This window comes from Agelaius phoeniceus, chromosome 6, assembly GCF_051311805.1.
Source record: "Agelaius phoeniceus isolate bAgePho1 chromosome 6, bAgePho1.hap1, whole genome shotgun sequence".
Classification (NCBI taxonomy): Eukaryota; Metazoa; Chordata; class Aves; order Passeriformes; family Icteridae; genus Agelaius; species Agelaius phoeniceus.
This window is the reverse complement of record NC_135270.1, coordinates 45,220,070-45,240,256: the sequence shown is the minus strand read 5'-3', so window position 1 is coordinate 45,240,256 and position 20,187 is coordinate 45,220,070. Positions and strand designations below refer to the sequence as shown.

At 35.3% G+C, this 20,187-nt stretch overlaps 2 long non-coding RNA genes across 3 annotated transcripts in view; one reads left to right on the top strand and one right to left on the bottom strand.

The window, feature by feature from the left end:
* The window catches only part of LOC143694402 (uncharacterized), a 149,250-nt gene that overhangs the window by 108,710 nt on the left and 20,353 nt on the right, over positions 1-20,187 (bottom strand). The window lies entirely within an intron of this gene.
* LOC143694235 (uncharacterized) overlaps positions 1-20,187 on the top strand; it is a 52,173-nt gene that overhangs the window by 17,298 nt on the left and 14,688 nt on the right. Inside the window, exons 2-4 of one of the 2 annotated variants that reach the window (XR_013182584.1) lie at positions 1,161-1,272; positions 3,373-3,544; positions 3,858-3,896. This is a non-coding gene — a long non-coding RNA (uncharacterized LOC143694235). The remainder of the gene's footprint in view (positions 1-1,160; positions 1,273-3,372; positions 3,545-3,857; positions 3,897-20,187) is intronic. The other variant, XR_013182583.1, reaches the window with a different exon arrangement.

Sequence of the window (20,187 nt, the reverse complement as noted above, 5' to 3'; positions counted from 1 at the left end):
TCCAGCATGATGATGTCCTGTGTGGTGTAGGTGTGCTCTTGGGACTCTCCTTAGAAGACACCTGACTCTGACTTCCTCTTTCAAGAGAATCACCTAAGCAATTCTTCAAAAACTTTACAGTTATCAGTCCTTTCAAAAAACAATTGGAGCAGTTGTTGCATGTTGAAAACCCCCACTGCTATGCACAGATCAATAGTTACCATCATATTAAAAAGAAAACTGGGAGAATGTAATTTCAGTACCTACCCAGCTCATATTAAAACATATTAAATGGAGAAATTTCAGCAATAGGAACTAACTATAACTTCAGACTACTTGTGGATAGGGCTTACTTGCTTCCCATCATTGAATTTTTTTCAAGTTTTATGAAAAAGTTTATTTACACCAGCACAGATTTCCTAAGCAGGCTCTGCCTTCTTCCAGGTGAATGCCATTACCATTCAGACAGAAGGTAAAATTAGAGACAAGAATGGGAGACAACCCAGTCATATTTTTTCCAGGATGTTAAACAAAATAAATCCTTATCAAATTTTGGTTTTGTTAACTGTAAACTTTATCATAATGGATACAGTGGTATTCAATGGAATTAGCCTTGCAAAATCCCATGTAAATTCTTTTGTTACTCACATGAGACCCATGAGGCATTTCCAGGTCCTCCTATGGTCAAATCTATATTAAACACTTAAACCTAATCATCAGAACAAAAAAAGTTATATGCTGTTTAAATTTGTACTGAAGCTCTTCAGACATTTCTATGCAAAATGTAAAAAATTGGGCGAGATCTCAGTTTTCACTGTGCTTATCTATGAAACTGTGTCCCTGCTTTTTTTATGTTCTCCTCAGTGTGATTGCTTAAAAGTTCCTAGAGGCACACAGCTTTACAATTACTTCCTACAGCAATTTAATGATATTAGGTGCTTAGAGCAGGGAAGTGTTCTCAGTGTGCCCTCTGCATTGGTGCCATCAAACTTTCTTGTGAAACACAAACTAGGCTTTTAAAAGAAGAGAAAGTGAGGAAAAGGTAGAGGAAGAAGCCTGGGGATAGACAAAACATAAATTATTTATGGAATTAGTCTAGATTTTGGAAAAAATGGGGCTGGAGAATGGACAAAACCTACGTGATATTTCAAGGTCTTTTTCTGTCTTTTCCTCTACGACAGTCTTATAAAACTGACTCATTTTCATGGAGAGTATATGCATGAGGAATGCGAGGACTTGAAGTTCTCCATAGATTCCAGCTGCAGAAGAGCCCAGCTGCTTGTTCTTGGCTTGGTTTGTATTCTCTCCTTCTTGTTTATATTTCCAGGGCCCTTCCTAGTAGGAATGTCTAGGTCTCCTTCCCAGCCCTTCACTCCCTTCCCATCCCCTTCCATCCCACCCACTTCCCTCTATGGCAGGGGAGAAGATATATTTTATGCTTCTTTGTCATAACTTCAGAGCACTGTTTGTTGTCCACACTGATTTCATTAAAAGTCTAACTTATTGATTTATCAGCTCATGTCTTCTTTCAAAAATAGAGAATTCTCTGAGCTATAAGTTTATTACCTGAAAAGACTGTATTTATTTACAGTAGAAGCATCTGTTTTAGAATAATATTTTTTAATTTGGTAAAAATAAAAAATATTCTTTTTAACTACACAATACCTGCCAGTCAATTGGGACAGAGTTCTTAAATTTTCATTCAAGTTTCAGGACAAATTTATCATGACACGTGATGGAATGCTGTTTTCTAATAAAATAGTTACTTGTTCACCTGGAAGAGATGTGTTTCTTGATTCTAAACGAAATTGTCATATGGTTTGTCCAAGAATGAAATCCAGTACCAGAATTCATGTAGTGGAAAAGCTGTTAACAGTATTCAAATAATTTAGCTTTGCAAACCCAAGGGGATCACTTTTCAGCATCAAGGAGCCCAGTATAAGGTATGTTGTATAGAGCAGTAATTAGACAAGAGCGTAGAATCCCCTGATGTAAAACATATTGGAATCTTAGCCTCTAAATATAGCAACAGTTTCCAAATGTTTGGCTAAGGACTAACATTAACAGCATGGTTTTCTCCCCCCTGTCCCTTTTCCTTGCCAAGTAAACATTCTTATCTATGGCAACATTCAGAATTTAACCATACTTGCTTATTTTGTACTACAACTATTTTCATTTATAGTAATAGAAGAGAAGGTACCAGTACTGGAGCTAGTATAAATCAGCACAGCTTTCTTCCTCCAGTGGTTTTGGTGGAACTTGTGGTGGATTAACCCTGGTTGGCTGCCAGATCCTCAGTCAGCCACTCTATCACTCTCCCTCCTCAACAGGACAGGGGGAGAAAAACAGGATGGAAAATCTTGTGGTTGAGATAAAGGCAGGAATATCACTTAGCAGTTACTAGCATGGGCAGAACAGACTCAACTTGGGAAATAATAATTTATTGTCATTTAAATGGTGTAGGATGGTTAGAAAGAAAACCAAAAACCGCTCCTCACACATCCCCTTTTCTTCCCAGTCTCTACTTCAGTCTTTCATTCCTGATTCTTTCATTCTTTCCTCAAAAAATGTCCTAGGAGGATGGGAATGATGGCTTGTAGTCAATTCGTATCACAGTCTAGTCTCTGATTCTCCTTTGCCCTTATTCATTTTTCCTACTCCAACATGTGTTTCATGTATTCCAACAACTGTTCCATGAGGAACAGTCCCTTAAGAACAGACTTCTTCTGCATGGATTTCTCTCCCTGGGCTACAGTTCCAGCCAGAAAACCTTCTCTTGTGTGGACTCTCCACAGGCTACAGGGAAACAACCTGCATCATTATAGTCTAGGGACTGCAGGAGAATTTCTGCTCCAGCACCTGCAGCATATTTTATCTTCCTTGTTCTCTGATCTGGGTGTCTGAAGAGTTTTTTCTCTCACATTTTCATTGCTCCTGTATCTCAGAATGGCTGCACAGTGTTTTCTACACTTTTTAAACACTTTTTCACAGAGGCACCACCAGATCATCTGACAGGCTCAGCTGTTCTCTGCAGCAGGTCCATTGGAGCCAGCTGGGACAGGCTGTGTCTGGCAAAAGGCAGAACCTGGCCCTTCTCACAGTGGCCACCCCTGCAGACCCTGCTCTAATATCTTGGTACATCAAACAAATACAGAAGCATCCTTGAGAACATCAGCTAAGAGTTTTGAACAAAACGTATTTTTATCAAAGAAGATCTTCACATCCCATTAAGTGTTATAATTCCATTCATTTAGGTATGTAAGGTTCAATTTTTACTCTCACTAATGTGAAAATAAGAGTTCAGTTCCAAATTGCCACTTCCTTAATTTCCCTCATTTTCTTTCCTGCTACTTTTTAATTGTAAACTTGATGTTTCTTCCTCATCTTGTGCAGGTGAAACCTATGCAGGCACTGGCATAAGAAGAAAAAGAGAATGCTGTGAATACCTGATTCATTAGCTATAAAAGTGAGAAACTTTGCATGTGGACAAAAGCTCTTTGGAGCTTCTGATAGCCGCCCTAGCACTGCCTTCAAGTTGCAAATACAGGACATTTCACATGATAGGGTGAGTCATCCATTTCAGTGGCACTTCCAGAACTTGTAGGGATTTATTCAAGAGGAAAGTACCAAAATCAATAAACTTCTTTTTGTCTCTAAAATAAAGGACACTTTTCTGATTTTAGCTTTGTCATCATTGACTCTGCTGCTGAGACAGATGTTAACCCTTCCAAAAAAAGGTTTGAATTTTTAAACATTTTCTAATATCTGTCGCTAAACAGAAGAGCCTACCAAAAAGTTAATGGGTCTAGACTTAGGCACATACATTACCATTTGGATTGATACAAGTGATAATATCTGGGATTTCTTTTTTCTTTCAGTTACAGATAAATAGAAACTTCAGGGGAATAGCAACTTCTGTAAGTATTTTCTCACTTACTTTGATGGTTTTTGCACAAAATTTCCTATTACTTCCCTTTGTTACACCAGATTTATTTTAACGTATCTAAGAGCAGCATTTGATTCTTAGAAATTGACACAGAAATAAAAGCAAACAAAATTTAATTGCCAGTCCACAAAGATTCTGCCAAATATTCATTGAAGAGTTAATTTTTCTATTCTTACTTCTTACTTTTTTCTAGAAAAGGGAATAAGTAGTAATGAGAAATATGGCATTGCTGTTCATAAAGACAAACATTTCAACAACATGGGGATTTACATTAATTTTTCTCACAGAAACAGACCCACTTATAGTCTCTTGGAGTTCTCTGGATCCATTTAGGTAGCATAAAAACTAAAGAAAGATAAATGAAACTACCATTTCAGTGAGAAGGTATTGAGATTTTGGCAGAATTTATAAAAATATGTTTGGAACTTCCAATTTTTCTACTGCATTACAGATAAATAACCACTTAATGGGAGAAGGGATTCTGACAAAAGTTGGTAACTAAACCCAAATCTGCAGTATCAATACATTTACTTGATGAAAAAGCACGAAGAAATTTGGTATTTTTTTTCTACTTTCAGATTTCAATGGTCTTATATTTGTTTTGGTTTATTGTTTCTTTTGGGTTTGGTTGTGTGTGTGTGTGTGTGTTGATGCTTGTAAAGATAATTCCCTTTCCCCATACCATTTATTTTTAATGAGCCCTTCAAAATAGAACATAAATACTGTAAAATCACAAAAGTAATTACTCTCACTTACTTATAAAGGAATACTGAACAGAAAAAAAATCAAACAGGACACTGGTTAATTTAGGGCTTAAATGAAGCTTGATAAATGATTTGAAACACTCCTTAATGTCACAAATCTGGGATGCAGACGTGGGTGTCACTTCTATAAAAATTATCAAAAAATAGCATTTTGAGCAGCAGCGGCATTTCCTAAACACTTCTAGTTCCACTCCTGCTGGAATTTGAAAGCCATAGTGCATACTGAGAGCCTCCATACCTGAGAAGCCACCCAAACAACCTTGGAGTCAAGCTGTACATCCCTATTATAATACAAGTTCAACTCCTACAAAAAAAGACCAGCTACACCATATAGTGAGCTGTTGCTGCAGCTATATTACTGCTTCTGTAAGATCTATTTATGATGATTTGAGAGCTATGTGTGCTTATTTGAAGGTTTTTAGAGTATAACCATAGTGTGTAAAGCGGCCCAGAAAGGGAGATGCACGAGCTCCTGTACCAGCACTGAGGTGCAGTATAGAGGTCAGGGACAAGGAAATTGTAGGAAAGCCCTTGAGATTGTCAGCATAGGTTTATGCTGTTAAACTAAGCAGCAGCAGGGAATGTCTCCTGACACTCAATCACTGCATATTAGCAAAAGAGCTGACAGCCTGTTTTGCATACAACACTCCCAAACAATGTCCAGGTACAAATCAGGATTTACTACAAGGGAGTGAGGAGTGCCAGTAGGTAAAAGACATTCAGACAAAATATATTGATGACAAGGAAAATTTCATAGCATAGATGTGGAGCATTGCTCCTGGCTGGTCTCAAGGGCAAAGAATGGTGCACTAAATCTACTAGTACAGCCATAGATCACTCTAAAACAATTAATTAATTGCATAATAAATTCCATATATAAGAGGAATTTATGAAATTTCTTGCATTTTCTTTAAAGTTACTGGGTCAATGGAAGCTAGATTTGTAGATTTGGGGCCAATTTCAAGTCTCTATACGTTGTCATTCACCACTACCTTATTACTGTATTATTAGCATTGTGCTTCCCAGAGACATAGGTAAAGTATTTTAAATGTTATAGCTTTATAGCAACACTTACATAAATGGAATATCTGTATAAAATAAATATATATAGGGAGGTATAATTCTGTATATATTCGTATACATCAAATATAAAGTAGTACTTATAAATACATAAATACATAATTCCATAGCTATGTGAAATTAGTCTCAAGAAGTTAACCATTAGTTCTTGGACCTTCCCTCAGATCCAGTCTAAAACCACTGTATTATGGAGTTTGTAGAAGAAATATTTTGTTCTATTAATTCTTGAAAGTAGTAGCTACAACATGTTGATAACCTCTGTACTCCTAACTCTTCTTCAAAGAAGGGGCTTTAATTGCTCTCTTCTAGGGACCCAACATTCACATCTCTGAGTGTGTTCCCTTCAGTGTTGCTTTCTATGATACAGCAGAGAAAGGTAGAGAGTTCCCATCATAACAGTGTACTGATGGGAAGGGAAAGGATCTGTTCCCAGATCTGAACATTGAATAATCATTTTCCATGCTCAAGAACCATAAAAGCCTTTATACAGCCTTCATTTATAAAGCCTTTATACAGCCTTTATACCCATCCCTCTGTTGTCTTGTACTTTCCCTTTATAATTCAGCATGCCTTCCTGTGAGTTACTTTCCCCTACGGAGGAGAGTTCAATGAGTGCTAATTCTCCAAAGCTTTTTTAATATGTGTGCACTGGGTTGTCAGGAATCCCCAGAGTGCACAGTGTACCTGGTTAGTGCCTTTCCATCTCCCTGCCTTGGCACATTGTCTTGAAATCACAGTGCACCAGCTGCAGGCTCCTGCAGAGAGCTTTGTTAAGATGTTGAGCGCTGCCCTGTGCCGATTCCTCTGACAGCTCTGCCTCACAGGGCCAGATTTCCCATTGCTTCCCTTGCTTTTGTGCTGCACAGTGGAGAGGGTGTGCAGATTTCTAAATGTGCATACATTATGCATAAATTTTTTGTTTAGCTCAGGATATTAAGAGGAAAGGCATTAATTCATATGGGGAGAACTTGACTCTGATGTCAGAGCTCATCCTCCGCTAGTGTTCATTTCTAACTCGAAAGCCTCTCTTACCAGCACTGTCCAGAAAGCTATGGCATTTCCTTTGTTTTCTGGGTCGTGAGTTTGAAAATTGCTGTGGATGACATCTCTCAATAAACATTCTCCTCTCAGAACTGCAGCAAAGGACATAATAAGATATTTCCTCACACCAGAACAATTAATTCATGAACCTATTGCATGCTATCTTACATCCTTGTCTCTTCATTTAACAATATTTCAAACTTATTCCAGTGTTTATTTGCATTGTTTTGGCTCATGAGGCTTCTGTGAAATCAGAGTACAGAGAGAAATAAAAGACTAGAGTTTGCTATATGGGAGAAGTAGCTCCCATAAAGCAAGAGCCCACACCTTTTGCAGGACCCTTTTACATTGGCTATACTGGTGCACTATCTCTAAACACCAAGTCAGAGCCACAGTTCTTTATGAAAGGCTTCATTTCTGTTCCTTCTTGATCTGTACTTACTTGGAGAATAAAACATTCATAAAGTTCATGTTGATGACAATAGAATTCTAAAACACGAAAAATATGAAAATAAAGTAAAAAGGTCAGGCACAAGAGAAATGTGAACCAAAAAAACTATAAAATAGAATGGAACATAGAACAAAAAGATTTAATTTCTCCTGCAGGTAAACAACAGAAAGACTTAATTACTGCTTCAAGAGGATCTGATTTCATGCTCCCAATTAATTTCATCCTGTCAGGACAGTTATTTCACAGCTATTCTAGACCTGCACTGACACATATGACATGATCCAGGTCTCATGTCTGATCTCCTGCACTGTTCAGGCTCGTGATTAAAAAGAAAAAAAAATAAAACCACCACTGACAAATTTTCTGTAATTTCACAGTAGAAAATTATAGCAGAATATCTGTGTTTTAATTGATTGGTTTTAACCTCTACCCAAGGAAGATCCAGCTACTGTAAAAACAAATATTCAGTCATTTGTTTCAGAAATCTTATAATTGAAGTAGAAAAGTTTTGACAGGGAGTATTCTGGCGTAAAGGTGCATATTAAGTCCATATAACATTTTTAGGAATATTAATCAGGAAAAAGTTCAATCAATTTAAGTAAATTCTGCACTTTTCTGCAGGACAGTCAGCATAGTGGGAAAAGCTCAGTTGAGCATCAAAGGTTTCATAAACAAAAAAGGCCTCACGCATGACCATGTTGATCTAAAAAAGCATCAACTACGGTGAAATTTTGTTTATCATGAAATTTTCAAAATTTGGATCAAAACAGATGTATTCCCTGTAGTCACTAATGCTGGCAATAACATCCTGTTGCTTATGAATGCATCTTGAACCATTTGCAATTACTGTTCAAACCATAAAATTATCAAGGGAGTTCCTATTATGTGTAGAAAGCTCGGCAATCTTGTTTTCTAAAACAGTAGCTGATTGAGCTTTTATGTGCTCTATTTCTGTAAAATTATATCTAAATCACATATTATTTTGCTTTCCATTTCAAAACCATTTTTTATTCCATTTCTATATATAAGGGACAAGAACGTACTCTTCTGAGGCAGAAACTAAGGCTAGTATTTCAATAGGGATGAGAGTAGGGATGCTAATCAGACCTGTTAATTAGTATTTACCATTTCATCACAGACTCAGGTATTGATCCAAGCACATGTAGCAAGTTCAGAGCTTCCTTGGAGTTTAGGGGGAAGTTTGTTTATCTTTATGTTTTATTATTATGGTGATTTTCACTCCATTCTCTTCTATAACGTAAAGTAACAGAGTAATATACTACTTCACAGGTTTTACCTCCTCATTTTCCACCAGTACATCTCATTCCATTCCTATGACATCTAGACATGCTAGATATATCTACAGTTCTTACAGGGTGCAGGAGACCCCCTTTCCATCTATTCTCTAACTGCATACATTTAAGTTTACTGCTTAAATGCACCTGTTTAGCAATCAGATCTACCAGAAATAGTGAAACCATTTCTTCTTAATTTTCACAAAGTCTTCATTTTCTAAACTTTCATGGTGGGTGAAAGTGATAGAGTCAATTTTGATATTAAGTAATGTTTCTTAAAATGTGTCTCAAAGAGACTAAAAAAAAGTTTTTCTTCCTCTAGTAGAGGAAAATTCCAGGTCTAAAGACAGAACATGGAAATTTCTTATGTCCATATTTTTTTTATCTTTTCCCCTATATTTCTTTTCGACCACTCTTTCTGCTGGTGCTGCTAAACACTAGTTTCAAATAAAAAACATGGAGACAGCTGTAGACTTGATGGTTCATTGGCATCTTTGAAGGTTTTTGTTTTATGGACATCTCTAATCAGTTTCTATTTAGATCTTGTTTGCCTTGCAACAACATTGTTCCCAATATTGTATTATTCCCATCTTTTATTCAGGTGTATTTTAAATAAAGGTACCCTATGTTTTCTTTTGTGATCTGTTGCTGATTTCCACATCTCTGTGCACCTACAAACAGTTTGGAACTGATTACATGCAAAATATAATTGAGCTGTAAGTCATTTCAGTTGAGACTGATTATGTTTATACAAGAGAAGAAAAAAATTATTTCAATAACAGTCACATATTTCACCAGAAGAAAAGTTGCCTTTTATGTTTGACAGACTCACATCTTGACATTTTTACATTCTTCTATGTTCTAAATAGGGTATTGGATATAAATCACTTTTATTATAGCATGCATTCTTTTTTTACAATAAACTTTTAAACACGTTATTGTGTTACCTAAAGAAAACCTGTACATTTTGGATAACAGCAATAATTTCTCTCATGAAAAGTAAAGATTTTAATAAAAGACAAGGAATACTCCAAGAAAGCCTTACAGTACCCATTGATTGATGTTATTCCCACTCAGAGGAATTTGTTACACACAACTGCTTAATTCTCTCCTTTCTCTGAAGATGTCCTATTGTTTCCTCTCAGCAGTCCAAAGTAATTTCTGTTGTATGAAGAGCAAATAACCACACAAGCAATCGGACACGCGTAGAACAAAAGAAGACAAGTGAGCAACACCACATCCCTTTGATTCTCACAGTATCAAACACCAAAGTAACTTTTCCATGACTAACAGACTCTATGGAGACCATTTAATCTCTCTGTCAGTTAGACTTTGGAGGCCCCATATGACAGATTTTGCTACCAACACTTCACACAGGATTGAGAATTCTAATAGTGCTTCAGTGATATGAAAGATAACAGAACTCTCTTAAATCATCCACCATGGGATAGTGGGATAAGCATTCAAACAATGAGATGAGCTTGGAGCAGAGGGATTTGTTGTTTCTATGCAATTAAGTTTCTAAGAGTTCTTCTCAGCCTGCAAATTTAAAATACAAATTCCAACAGACTTCATGCCTCTCCCTCTTGGAGACTTCAGGATACAGGTTCCCCTTTTTGGAATAGCTTTTAACAGATAGCACTGATCTTCTTACTCTACTATTTGTAGAATGGATTGGAAAACGCTAATACCATTTATTGTCTTTAAGAGTTTATCCAAATAAGACGAGGAAAAACAAGAATCTACTTTTGTCTAAAAGTATTGCTTTATCATCATAATATCTGTCCTGCTGCTTTACTGATGCATTGGGATAATAAGAGATGTCATCAATGACAAGTGGCACTTAAAATTTCTTCTGAATTTTGTTTTGAGTTGAGAGTGAGATCCTTTGACAGATAGTATAGAGGAGGGGCATTGATTATACTCTGACCACAAAAATAACCCAAAAGCTACAGACTTTGACTTCAGGGGTTTTCAGGTCAAGACCCTTTATGACATTCACATTCAATATTCTCAAAACAATCATAAACATGTATACAAATTCACATGGGCAGTTATCCTCAACAGCTTCAGAGGACCTATTTTTCTTAACACATAGATAAAAAAAAATCCTTAATTGAACTCCCACAACTTCTTCAACTCCTTTCAGATATTGTTGACTCCTTATCAGCAACTCTCTCAACTTTGAGTAATCAAGTTAACTTGATTAACTTGATCAAGTTCTTCCATTATTCAGGACTCTGTGTCTCCTGCCATCCAATGTAACCTAGTTATAAATCCTGTTAGCTTGGTATTTGTAGGTAGGTGAACAACTTTTGCTGAGAAGTCTGTTTATCTTGAGAAGCAATTGCATTTTATTCATGTATCTTCACTCTTCTCAAAGATTCATTTAACACTTGTTAGACTTAATTTAAATTCCATAAAACTGTTAAGGCAAAAGACATTATGGATCTCAAATTTGACCTTCTACATTACTTTTGGCGAAAGATTTTCACTGTGACTTCAGGAAAATGACAATTTGTAGTTTTACTGATGATTTTAAGTATGACTTAAATGTTTATTGTGACTTTTTATTGATAAAAACCACAAAGCCAGCTTCTGGGTATTGTAAACCCAAAACATTTATATAAGTAATCATTATTAATTATTGCTATGAATACTACATGGGATTTTCAATTATTCAACAGAGTTATGGATACAGAACTTAACTAACTAAATGATTGAAAGAAGCTTGGTCAGTGAATCCAGGAAATTATTCCAGTGCTCCATCAATATTATTATGTGAATAGGAAAATATCATATGTTACCTAAAAAAGCAAACATATGAGTTGTTTCCATTGATTTCAAAAAACCCAGTTTTTCTTTCCTAACTGCAGTGCTCCTAAAATCTATTCCACCATATAAAAAGAAATTATTTTGTCTGGAAATTAAGTTAGTAAGTCTGTTTCTCACTAGTATATGATTTAGTTGCAGATTAAGTCACATAGGTATCTCTGCTCACATGTTAGCTAAATAAGAGCTAATGAATAAAGTCAAAACATCTTTGGCAGAAATTCAGCTTATCCTACAGTTTGTCAGCAGAAAAAGTAGTTTAGGCTGCACTGATGATATTGGCTTTCTCTTTGTTAACTGTAGTGGTAGGTCTGTCACCTCCATCACATGTAGACACAGAACTTTAGGCACCTAATCTCAGTTGTTGCCAAAAAATTCAACCTGCCTGGATGTAGTCCTTCATGTTTTAGTGTAGTCCCTCCTGTGACTGCAATGGAAAACATTAAAAAAAAAATTAATGCTGTTAGGACTCTTCTTGTTATGAAGAAAAAAGAAAAAGGAAAAGAGAAATAAGATCACTAAGAGTATGCAGTAATCAATACACGTAATGAAAACAGATAGGAAAGCACTCAGTGTTGTGAATTTTAATAAAAGATATATCTGCCCTTGCATACAAAAGAAGCCACCACAGTCATGAAGAAAGATGTTTTTAAAACAATATTTTTCCATCACTATCTGAGCATATAAGGATAATATACAGGAAGCAGACACTACTTCCAGTTTAGATACTCCTTACCCAGTCTTAAGTTTCTGTTCTACAGTATGTAAAAACACACGTTGTGTTCCAAATGTGCCTATCAGTCATTTTAAAAAATTCCATAATCCATGTAAACTATATGTGCATTTCGGCTAAGATGGATTCCTTTAGTTTTAAAAGTAATAAATCTAGGCCAGCTATAAAATAAACCTAAGGCAAGACTATTTAACACCCTGGATATTCCTTAAGAATGAGGAAAAAAGTAATGTTCCAAGCAAATACAGTGTTTCAATTTAAAATTTACAAGTCAATTTTCCAAAACATCTTATTACTCAAATATTTTACGTATAACCATTCAGTATATGAATTTTTAATACTCAAGTGAAATGGATAAACATCTTTGTGCATATATAGCTACTGACCCCGTAATAAAGTATCAAGCATATAAAAAAGCTGAATAAAAGCTATATGTCCCAATTTTCCTAAAGCCTTTGTCTGACTTTTCTTAAAGTCATGCTTGAATTTAGAAACAAAGAAACAAGAATGTTAGATCTGCATGTGTCACATCTTAATAACTTTAGATGTTGTTTAAACGCTCTTTGAGCCTTTCCCATGGTTTAGCCAGAAAGACGAACCACACACAGAAAAAACAACAGCAAGATTCTACTGTCATCTCAGATATCATAGTGTGTCTTTTATATTTATATTGGTAGACCTTCAATATTTGTCGCATTGTGGGAGTAAGTTCCCATTAAATCACATTATTGGACTTGAGAAAGAGAAGAAAAGCAACACAGCATGAAGAAACTGATTTACAGAATTAGTTTTAAAATCTAATTTGAATTAGAAATAATCTGTTCATATTTTGGATATTTAGAGGACATTTTAAGAGAAAATTATGTCTGAACCTTCTCAGCTAAGACAATTGCTGATCTATAACTTCAAGCTAAACTAAAACTAGGCTGAATCAAAGGGCTTACCATGACTTAGTACCAATAAAATGTGTAGGACTCTTTACCTGCTGCATATTTACCTCCCCACTTCTTACAGAATTTGACAACTCTGGGGTAACCTGTAAGTTTGTCTTCTAGTTTGATGGTCTCCATATAGACAATAAGTGAGATCTAAGACTGGGAGAGGGATTATGTCAATGGAAACAGACATTTCTAGGATCAAATTTATATATACCTATGACACGTAAAGTAGACTGTTCTGTTCACCTGGGATCCTTTTGCAGGCATCTGAACCCCTAACAGAAAAGTTTCTGATTATTCCCATCAACTACATGAGAGGTTATGCAAATCTCTGCTGGCAATGACACACTAATGAGTAAGGCAAAAGAAAGGGTAAATACGTGGTAGTCTAGGATGACCAGAGAAAAAGGTTGCTAGCCTGATTCAGTCCCTAAAGTATGTGAATAGGAACTTAAAAATAGTGTCCTCTCAGTTGCACATAAACCCCAAGTACCAAAAAATCCAGACTTCATATATTTACTGCTTCCTGCAGTTCAGAAGGAATGGGGGGTGTTCCTTGGGTTTTTGTTGTTTGGGGTTTTGGCTTTTTTATTTGGTTGATTAATTGGTTGAGTTTATTTAGTTGGGTGAGGGTGGACTTTTTTTCCTGCTCATATTGTGATTTTACTTCTTCCAGAAATTGACTTTAAAATAATTACATTTCCTCCAGGTTGTTTTGGATTTATTAATTAGAACTAGTAACTACAGAATGATATTTTTTCATAGTTGTTTTTTTTTCTTAAAGCTTCAAGTTTGAATTAACTGGTAAAGAATTTTATATTATACATTACTCTGTGACTAGTTAAAGAGAGAAATAAATTGGAGAAAAAAAAAAGCCAAAAAAAAAAAAACCAGAAAAAACTTATATGTACATGTAAAGTGATGCACTATTCAGACTGAAGAGAATAATCAGCTGCTCCCTGCAATGGTAAGAAAAGCCTTGACAGCTGTGAACCAATTATGGCCTCTAAAACCTTCACTGAGACCTAATCAAGAAAAGTGTTTGTTACTGTGTCCCAGACATTGCAAAGTAAACAAGATGACTGAATGCCTCGGAGGCAAGTAGGGAGTTTCTTAGGCATAAAACCTCAGAACTGTCTTTGGGTATGTTTGTATTTCTTTCAGAAGATGTAGAATTTTCTGAAATAATAAATTAAGTACATTCCCCAAAGATATCTCCTTAAGAAATAATTCTGACATAAATTTTTCAGCTCCCTATCTTTCTGTTACTGAACTCTTAATTCTTTTCTCCATGGAAAACTTTCATCATGCCCCACTTTACCCATGTGAGCCTACCCCACCCCTTCTAAATTCCTAAGTGAAACCATACCCAGAGCCAGAAGTATTCATAGCACTTGTCTAGAATACTTAAACTTATGGAGGAAAAGGCTCTCATTGATCAAACCTGACTAGTTCACTGCTGCAAATGTTTGCAGTGAGCTTCATTTAAAACTTGGATTAAGCAGCTGCTGCATTGGCTCCAAATATCCTATCCAAAAAGGGTGAGATCAGGGACTCTGTGCGAGCATGGGAAGCTAGTGAGGGCTGGGAGTTTTGAATTCAATATATGTGAAGAACAAAAATGCCTCAAATCTTGGTGCAGGGGTTATTTTCTGTTGGTAAAACATAGATACGTAAGAAAAAAGTAAGTGACTAATTCACAGTACTAAGCCCAGTTCCCTGACTAAAAGCTCATGTGAGATTTAGTTCACAAGCCCTTGTGCTGTTTTCCCTCTGTGGACACGGCATGTGTTTGATTCTTATAGAGTTCTAATAAAATCCAAATTTATCACTTCAAGGCAGTAAATTAAGTGTATCTTAGCCTATAGGGTTAAATACTTTTTTGGCACAACTAAGCAAAGCAAAATTGGAATGAGAGAAGGAAAAAAAAAAACACTAACAAATAAATATTGCAATAAACCAAAATAAATTATCAAAGGCATGCAGTTGCTAGTGAGAAATTTGGGTAGTGTTTTTAAAAGAAGATTGCACCATTTTTTGATTCAAAGTGAAAGCAGAAGTCTGTATCATTGTGGCAGTTGTCTTTAAAATGTTTCACAAGGCTATGTTGTTCATCTCTCTGTCTAGCCCCTACTTCTAAGTTTCAAGATCAGTCAAATTCAAAAATTAAAAAGAAAACTCTAGACAGAACATTTGAGTCTGATCAGGTTTTGATAGGGAACCACAAATCATACCCAAATTCATTCCAGTCTGGGCCTGGCTTTCATTCAAAGATTACAAAAGCCTCAGTAATTCTCCTGATAAATCTAGGCTCTGGGCAGGAGATTCAATAATAAAGCTCTAGGCCAGGTTGTGGTTCTTCCTGAATTTGTAACAGAAGGGCTACAAATTCTAGAAATCAAATACCTAAAATACCTTATAGTATTTCTCATTTGTCCTTGGAAATTATCTTGTTTTTTGTGTTGTGTGAGTATTAAAACTTTTCAAAATTTAAATAGAAGAATAATAAATTCATGTGTGTTTATCAGCTTCAAGATCTCCTGAGCTGCTTTACTATTACAAATGCTTGGCACATACATGGGACAACTCTATAAATATTCCTGTCCAGCAAGATGATGAGAAAGCTGATTTGACAGTAAGTGCTACTAAGGAAGTTGCCCAAAGCTGGGAATGCCAGAAATACAGCCAAGATAATCCAGAGGACCAGCAACTTTATTCAAGTGCATTTTGTGGCATGCCCTGAGCCACTCATCCCTCACTCAGAGAGACGAGGGATCTGTTGGGATGCTCCGTGGTGATCCAGCTCCTCACTGTCATTACCATGAAAACATTAGGGGAATGAAGGGAATACTAAAGAAAATGGAATATTGCAATATATCTAGGTCTGCCACTGGGAATAGAAACATCCAGAGGAAATTGAATTTGCCATCATAGGACCCCATGAAATTTTATGAAAGCCCTTACTTCAGTCCTATTTCAAGTATCTCTATAGATCCAGTTTACAAGGCAGTATTAATTGATGTTGATTAAATAAGAAAAATGTGGTTTGCATGGATTTAGAAGATAGAAATCTCATTTCTGTGTTACTGTATGAGTCAGAAATGTGTTTGAAGAAGATACTGAGTACTCATTCACTAAAGATCAACACCTGATTCCAAAGGGATCAAATATGTGGATTTTATGAAATTTGCTGACAGTTCATGTAGATCATGGCATCTGTCTTGTTTTCTTGTTCCATAACTTCTATAGGAGTAAGTTTTTGCACCTTACTGGAAAGCATATAGCTGCCAGAATATTTCACTAGACATTCCTAGCCATAATCCAAGCAAATATTTCATTTTAACCACAGTAGAAGGAAACAGAAATGGCCACATAGGTCTAGAAAAATGGGAATTATAGTTTCAGACATGCTCTTTGTATTCTGAACACAGATGGGGAGAGGAGAAATGGTTTTTTGAACTTGTGTTTGTGGATTTTAGTCTTGAAATTTCACCTCCTGAGGCTTAGTGGAACATTGTTTGATTCCTTTATAAGTATATGATGAATAGGATCTTCCATCCTTTGTGCCCCTTTACTAGCTTGAATCAAATGTGAAATACTTCAAATTTGCTCTGGGAATATTTTCATTGTATTCTTCATGTTTACCTTAATAGAGCTAATCAAAAATGTTCTCACCAGTACTTGCTTTAGCAGATGCTCTGAGGATGAGTGATTGTTGTAGATATTTCAGCTCTTAAATTTTCTCTCTTACGACCAGTTTGCAACTGGTTTGAATTATAATGGTTTGTTGTATATTGTTAAAAATCTTGGTTTTGAATATATCAGCATGGACAGATGACAATGTAATTTGGTTCAGATTAACAAAATTTAAAATAACAATAACCCATACCTGCAAAATGTATATATATTGCACAAAGGGAAAACAATAAACAAGTAAAGGCTGACCAATCTCTGCAATACATGTGTGATGGAATACCCTTTTCTAACTGGTTCAGTTTTACAGTCCCTCTGAAGCTTCTCTCTCAAGTGCTGATGTCAAGAGGCACTGATGGATTGTTCAGGAGAAATATCTGCTGTTGTGCAATTTAAAACATACCTTATTTAAAACATATCGCAGAACCAAAAATTTTCATGTTTCAATAATAAATATGATATTTTTCTCATAATTTGTCTGCTGCCTTAGGTTAAAACAACAATGCCAAATATTTTTATTTGTGCTCAAAGTATTTTTTCTCTAAAAACTAGTTTCAACTTTAAAAATGTTTTAACTTTCTGATGTATTTATTTTGTAAGCATTAATATTTTTCCTTCCTAAATGAGATATACGCAGGCATGATGGCTATTTTCTTGTAAAAGTTATAAGAATTTTCATTTTTTTAGCATCTTAGCAAGTCAGTGGGGTTTTTTTTAAAGCTCATCTGTTGGTTATTATGATCTATTTTTGATGTGTGCCCATAACAATAGAAACTCTGGTCTGAGTTAGGTGCCTTTACTTTACAAAGAACTTACTTTACAAACACAATGAAAAAGGTGGAGTATTCCCAATAGAGTGATGAAACCAGCAACAATGGGCTCCTGAAGGTGAAACTTAACCACTTTGTTAATTGATTTGATACAGAGGATTGATGGTTTAATTTTCTTGATTTTTCTCTCTCATTTCTAAACAGTGGAGGGAAAAAGCTCATTTAGAAATAAAATGATTCATTTATTATTCATGGTAACCAGTGTGATTGTCCTTGTGCCAGACATCTTGATATATTCTTGTCGATTTGAGAATTTCACTTTTATTTTTTGTGCTAGAGTAGGGTTATGCACATGTTTTGAATGAATCTCCTACAACCCAGTGAGGTACACATAAGTTTGGATTTAGATTATAAAAATGTATTAAGCAACCAGAACACCCTACATTGTTTTCAACATGTAGGATGCTAGATACAAGAAAGATAACAATTGCTAGATACAAGAAAGATAACAATTATCTGCTCTTCTACATAGAAAACTTTTAGTTATTCTCTAACAAAATTCCTCTTGAACTATTTACTACATACTTTCAGAAGCCAAAAATGATTGTGCAAAATTATTTTATATTTATCAAATCTCAAAAAAACTTCCCTTCTTTTGTTTTACATTTACTACCATGGGCAGCAGGTAAAAATGAGAACTTCTTCTATTGTGCTTTTCATAAGTTTTAAATATTTTCCTAGAAGCACACGACTTTTTTGATCTGCGTTTGAGGAAAAAAAAAAGTAAAAAAGTAATGAATCAAGAGGAAGTTTGATTTCATACCACAAAAGAGAAATAAGGTTTTTTATCACTTTTTTAAAGTATCTTCTGATCCAGATCAGGTAGCATGAACCAAAAAGAAAAATTGTGAAGGGTTGTTTTTGGGTGTTCTTTTTGTTTGTTTTTTGGGGTTTTTTAATTATTATTATTTTGTTTGGGTTTGTTTTATTTTTACATAATTATTATTTCTTAAACATGTATTCAATAGCTAGATTCTTGTTCTCCCTATTCAATATTCAATCCCTCTAGAATCACAACCAAATCATAACCTATAGCTGGAAGAGGTCAACAGAATAGGAAGTTATTTGGATGGTACAATGGATATTCAGGAAGAAGAAAACAATTTTCTTCTGCTTACTTGTCTCCAGAACAAAGAGTTTGTGGAGGGATGAAGGAAAGAGAAGATATAGACTAGCTGGTAAGAATGAGGATGCAAGTAGTTAATATAACTTATTAGCAGCATAAAACTGGCACAAAAGACATTCTAAGCCAAGAGCAAATTAATTTTTTAGCCAAGAGGAAGGAGAAAGTGATTTTCCCTAATATTAAGAATACCAAGATGTGAATTTATATGGCATTTTCTCTTGGCAGTGATTTCTGCCAATAGTAAATCTGGGCTTTGGGTATTACTAAGCCTCTGATTCAGCACTCAGACAATAGAAGATTGTGATAAGAGACAAATGTTATTGTAAATAAAGTTTAAGAGGTTCTTCTGTCTTTTCTAAGTTCCACTTTGTTCTTTTCATGAGTTTAGGAGAATTACAACTTTGAAAGTAAAAAAGATAAATCAGAAACTTTTATGACTAGAGTATCCTGCTGCAAAGAAGTGATCAGTAAATTCATAAGTTCGTATTTTCTTCATCCAGTAGAGATACCTTTACTAACATAGGATTAATTCCATTAACTTGACTTATATAAAGGAATCTAGTCTAAACTAGTCATCTGGGCTTGCTCTCTCTAGTCAAGGAATAAATAGCATTAGAAAGTGGTTTATCTGACTGCAAGCTAACAATAGAAAAAGGATCCCTTGTTGGAAATGCCACTGACTCTGAAATGGAAGCAATTTGAAAGTGGTGACCAATTTTTAATAATAGTAGTAGTAGTTGTAGCAGCAGAAATAGCCTCAGTATGGAAACAATCATGACAATAGTAGTCAGTAACAGGAATAAGGGGCAAAAGTGATTGCAGTACTCATAGTAATAGCACTGGCAGTCAGTAATTTTGCAGCAAAAGTATCCTAATAATCGCAGTAGATTTGACTATTTCATGATACTGAATTTCCAGGGGTTTAGCATAGTTGTTAAGGGTAGACATCACCAAATCTCATTTCATAAGCAGCTACAGTAGCAATCAAACAAAACATTAATTTCACAATCAGTACAAGGAGTTATTTTTTTTAGAGGAACACACAAAAAGTTTTATATAAGGGAAACATGGTCCGTGTCCCTGCCTGCACATCTGCCAATCTGTTGTATAAAAGCAAAAAACGCAAACCAATCCAACCAAACAAAACCAAAAAAGACAGAAACAAACAAAACAAGAAAAAGAACACTTCAAGTATCTTGCTTAGATTCAACACCTTTTTTTCCCAATTCAAATATATTGCTAATTAAAGATTAATTTATTAAAGCAAAACAGCTTCAAGAATGAAAATATGGGTTGCAGTGATGAAATCATAAACGGCAACAGATGTAGACTAACATGTGCTTAGCATTCTAAACAACTTTTCCTCTTTTAAACTATGCTTTCCACCTCTTCAGTAGCCCCTCTCTTTCCAGCACTCCCTGCTGCACCTACAGGTTAAGCATCAAAGTGATTCTATCCAGTGAACCACTGAAAATTCAG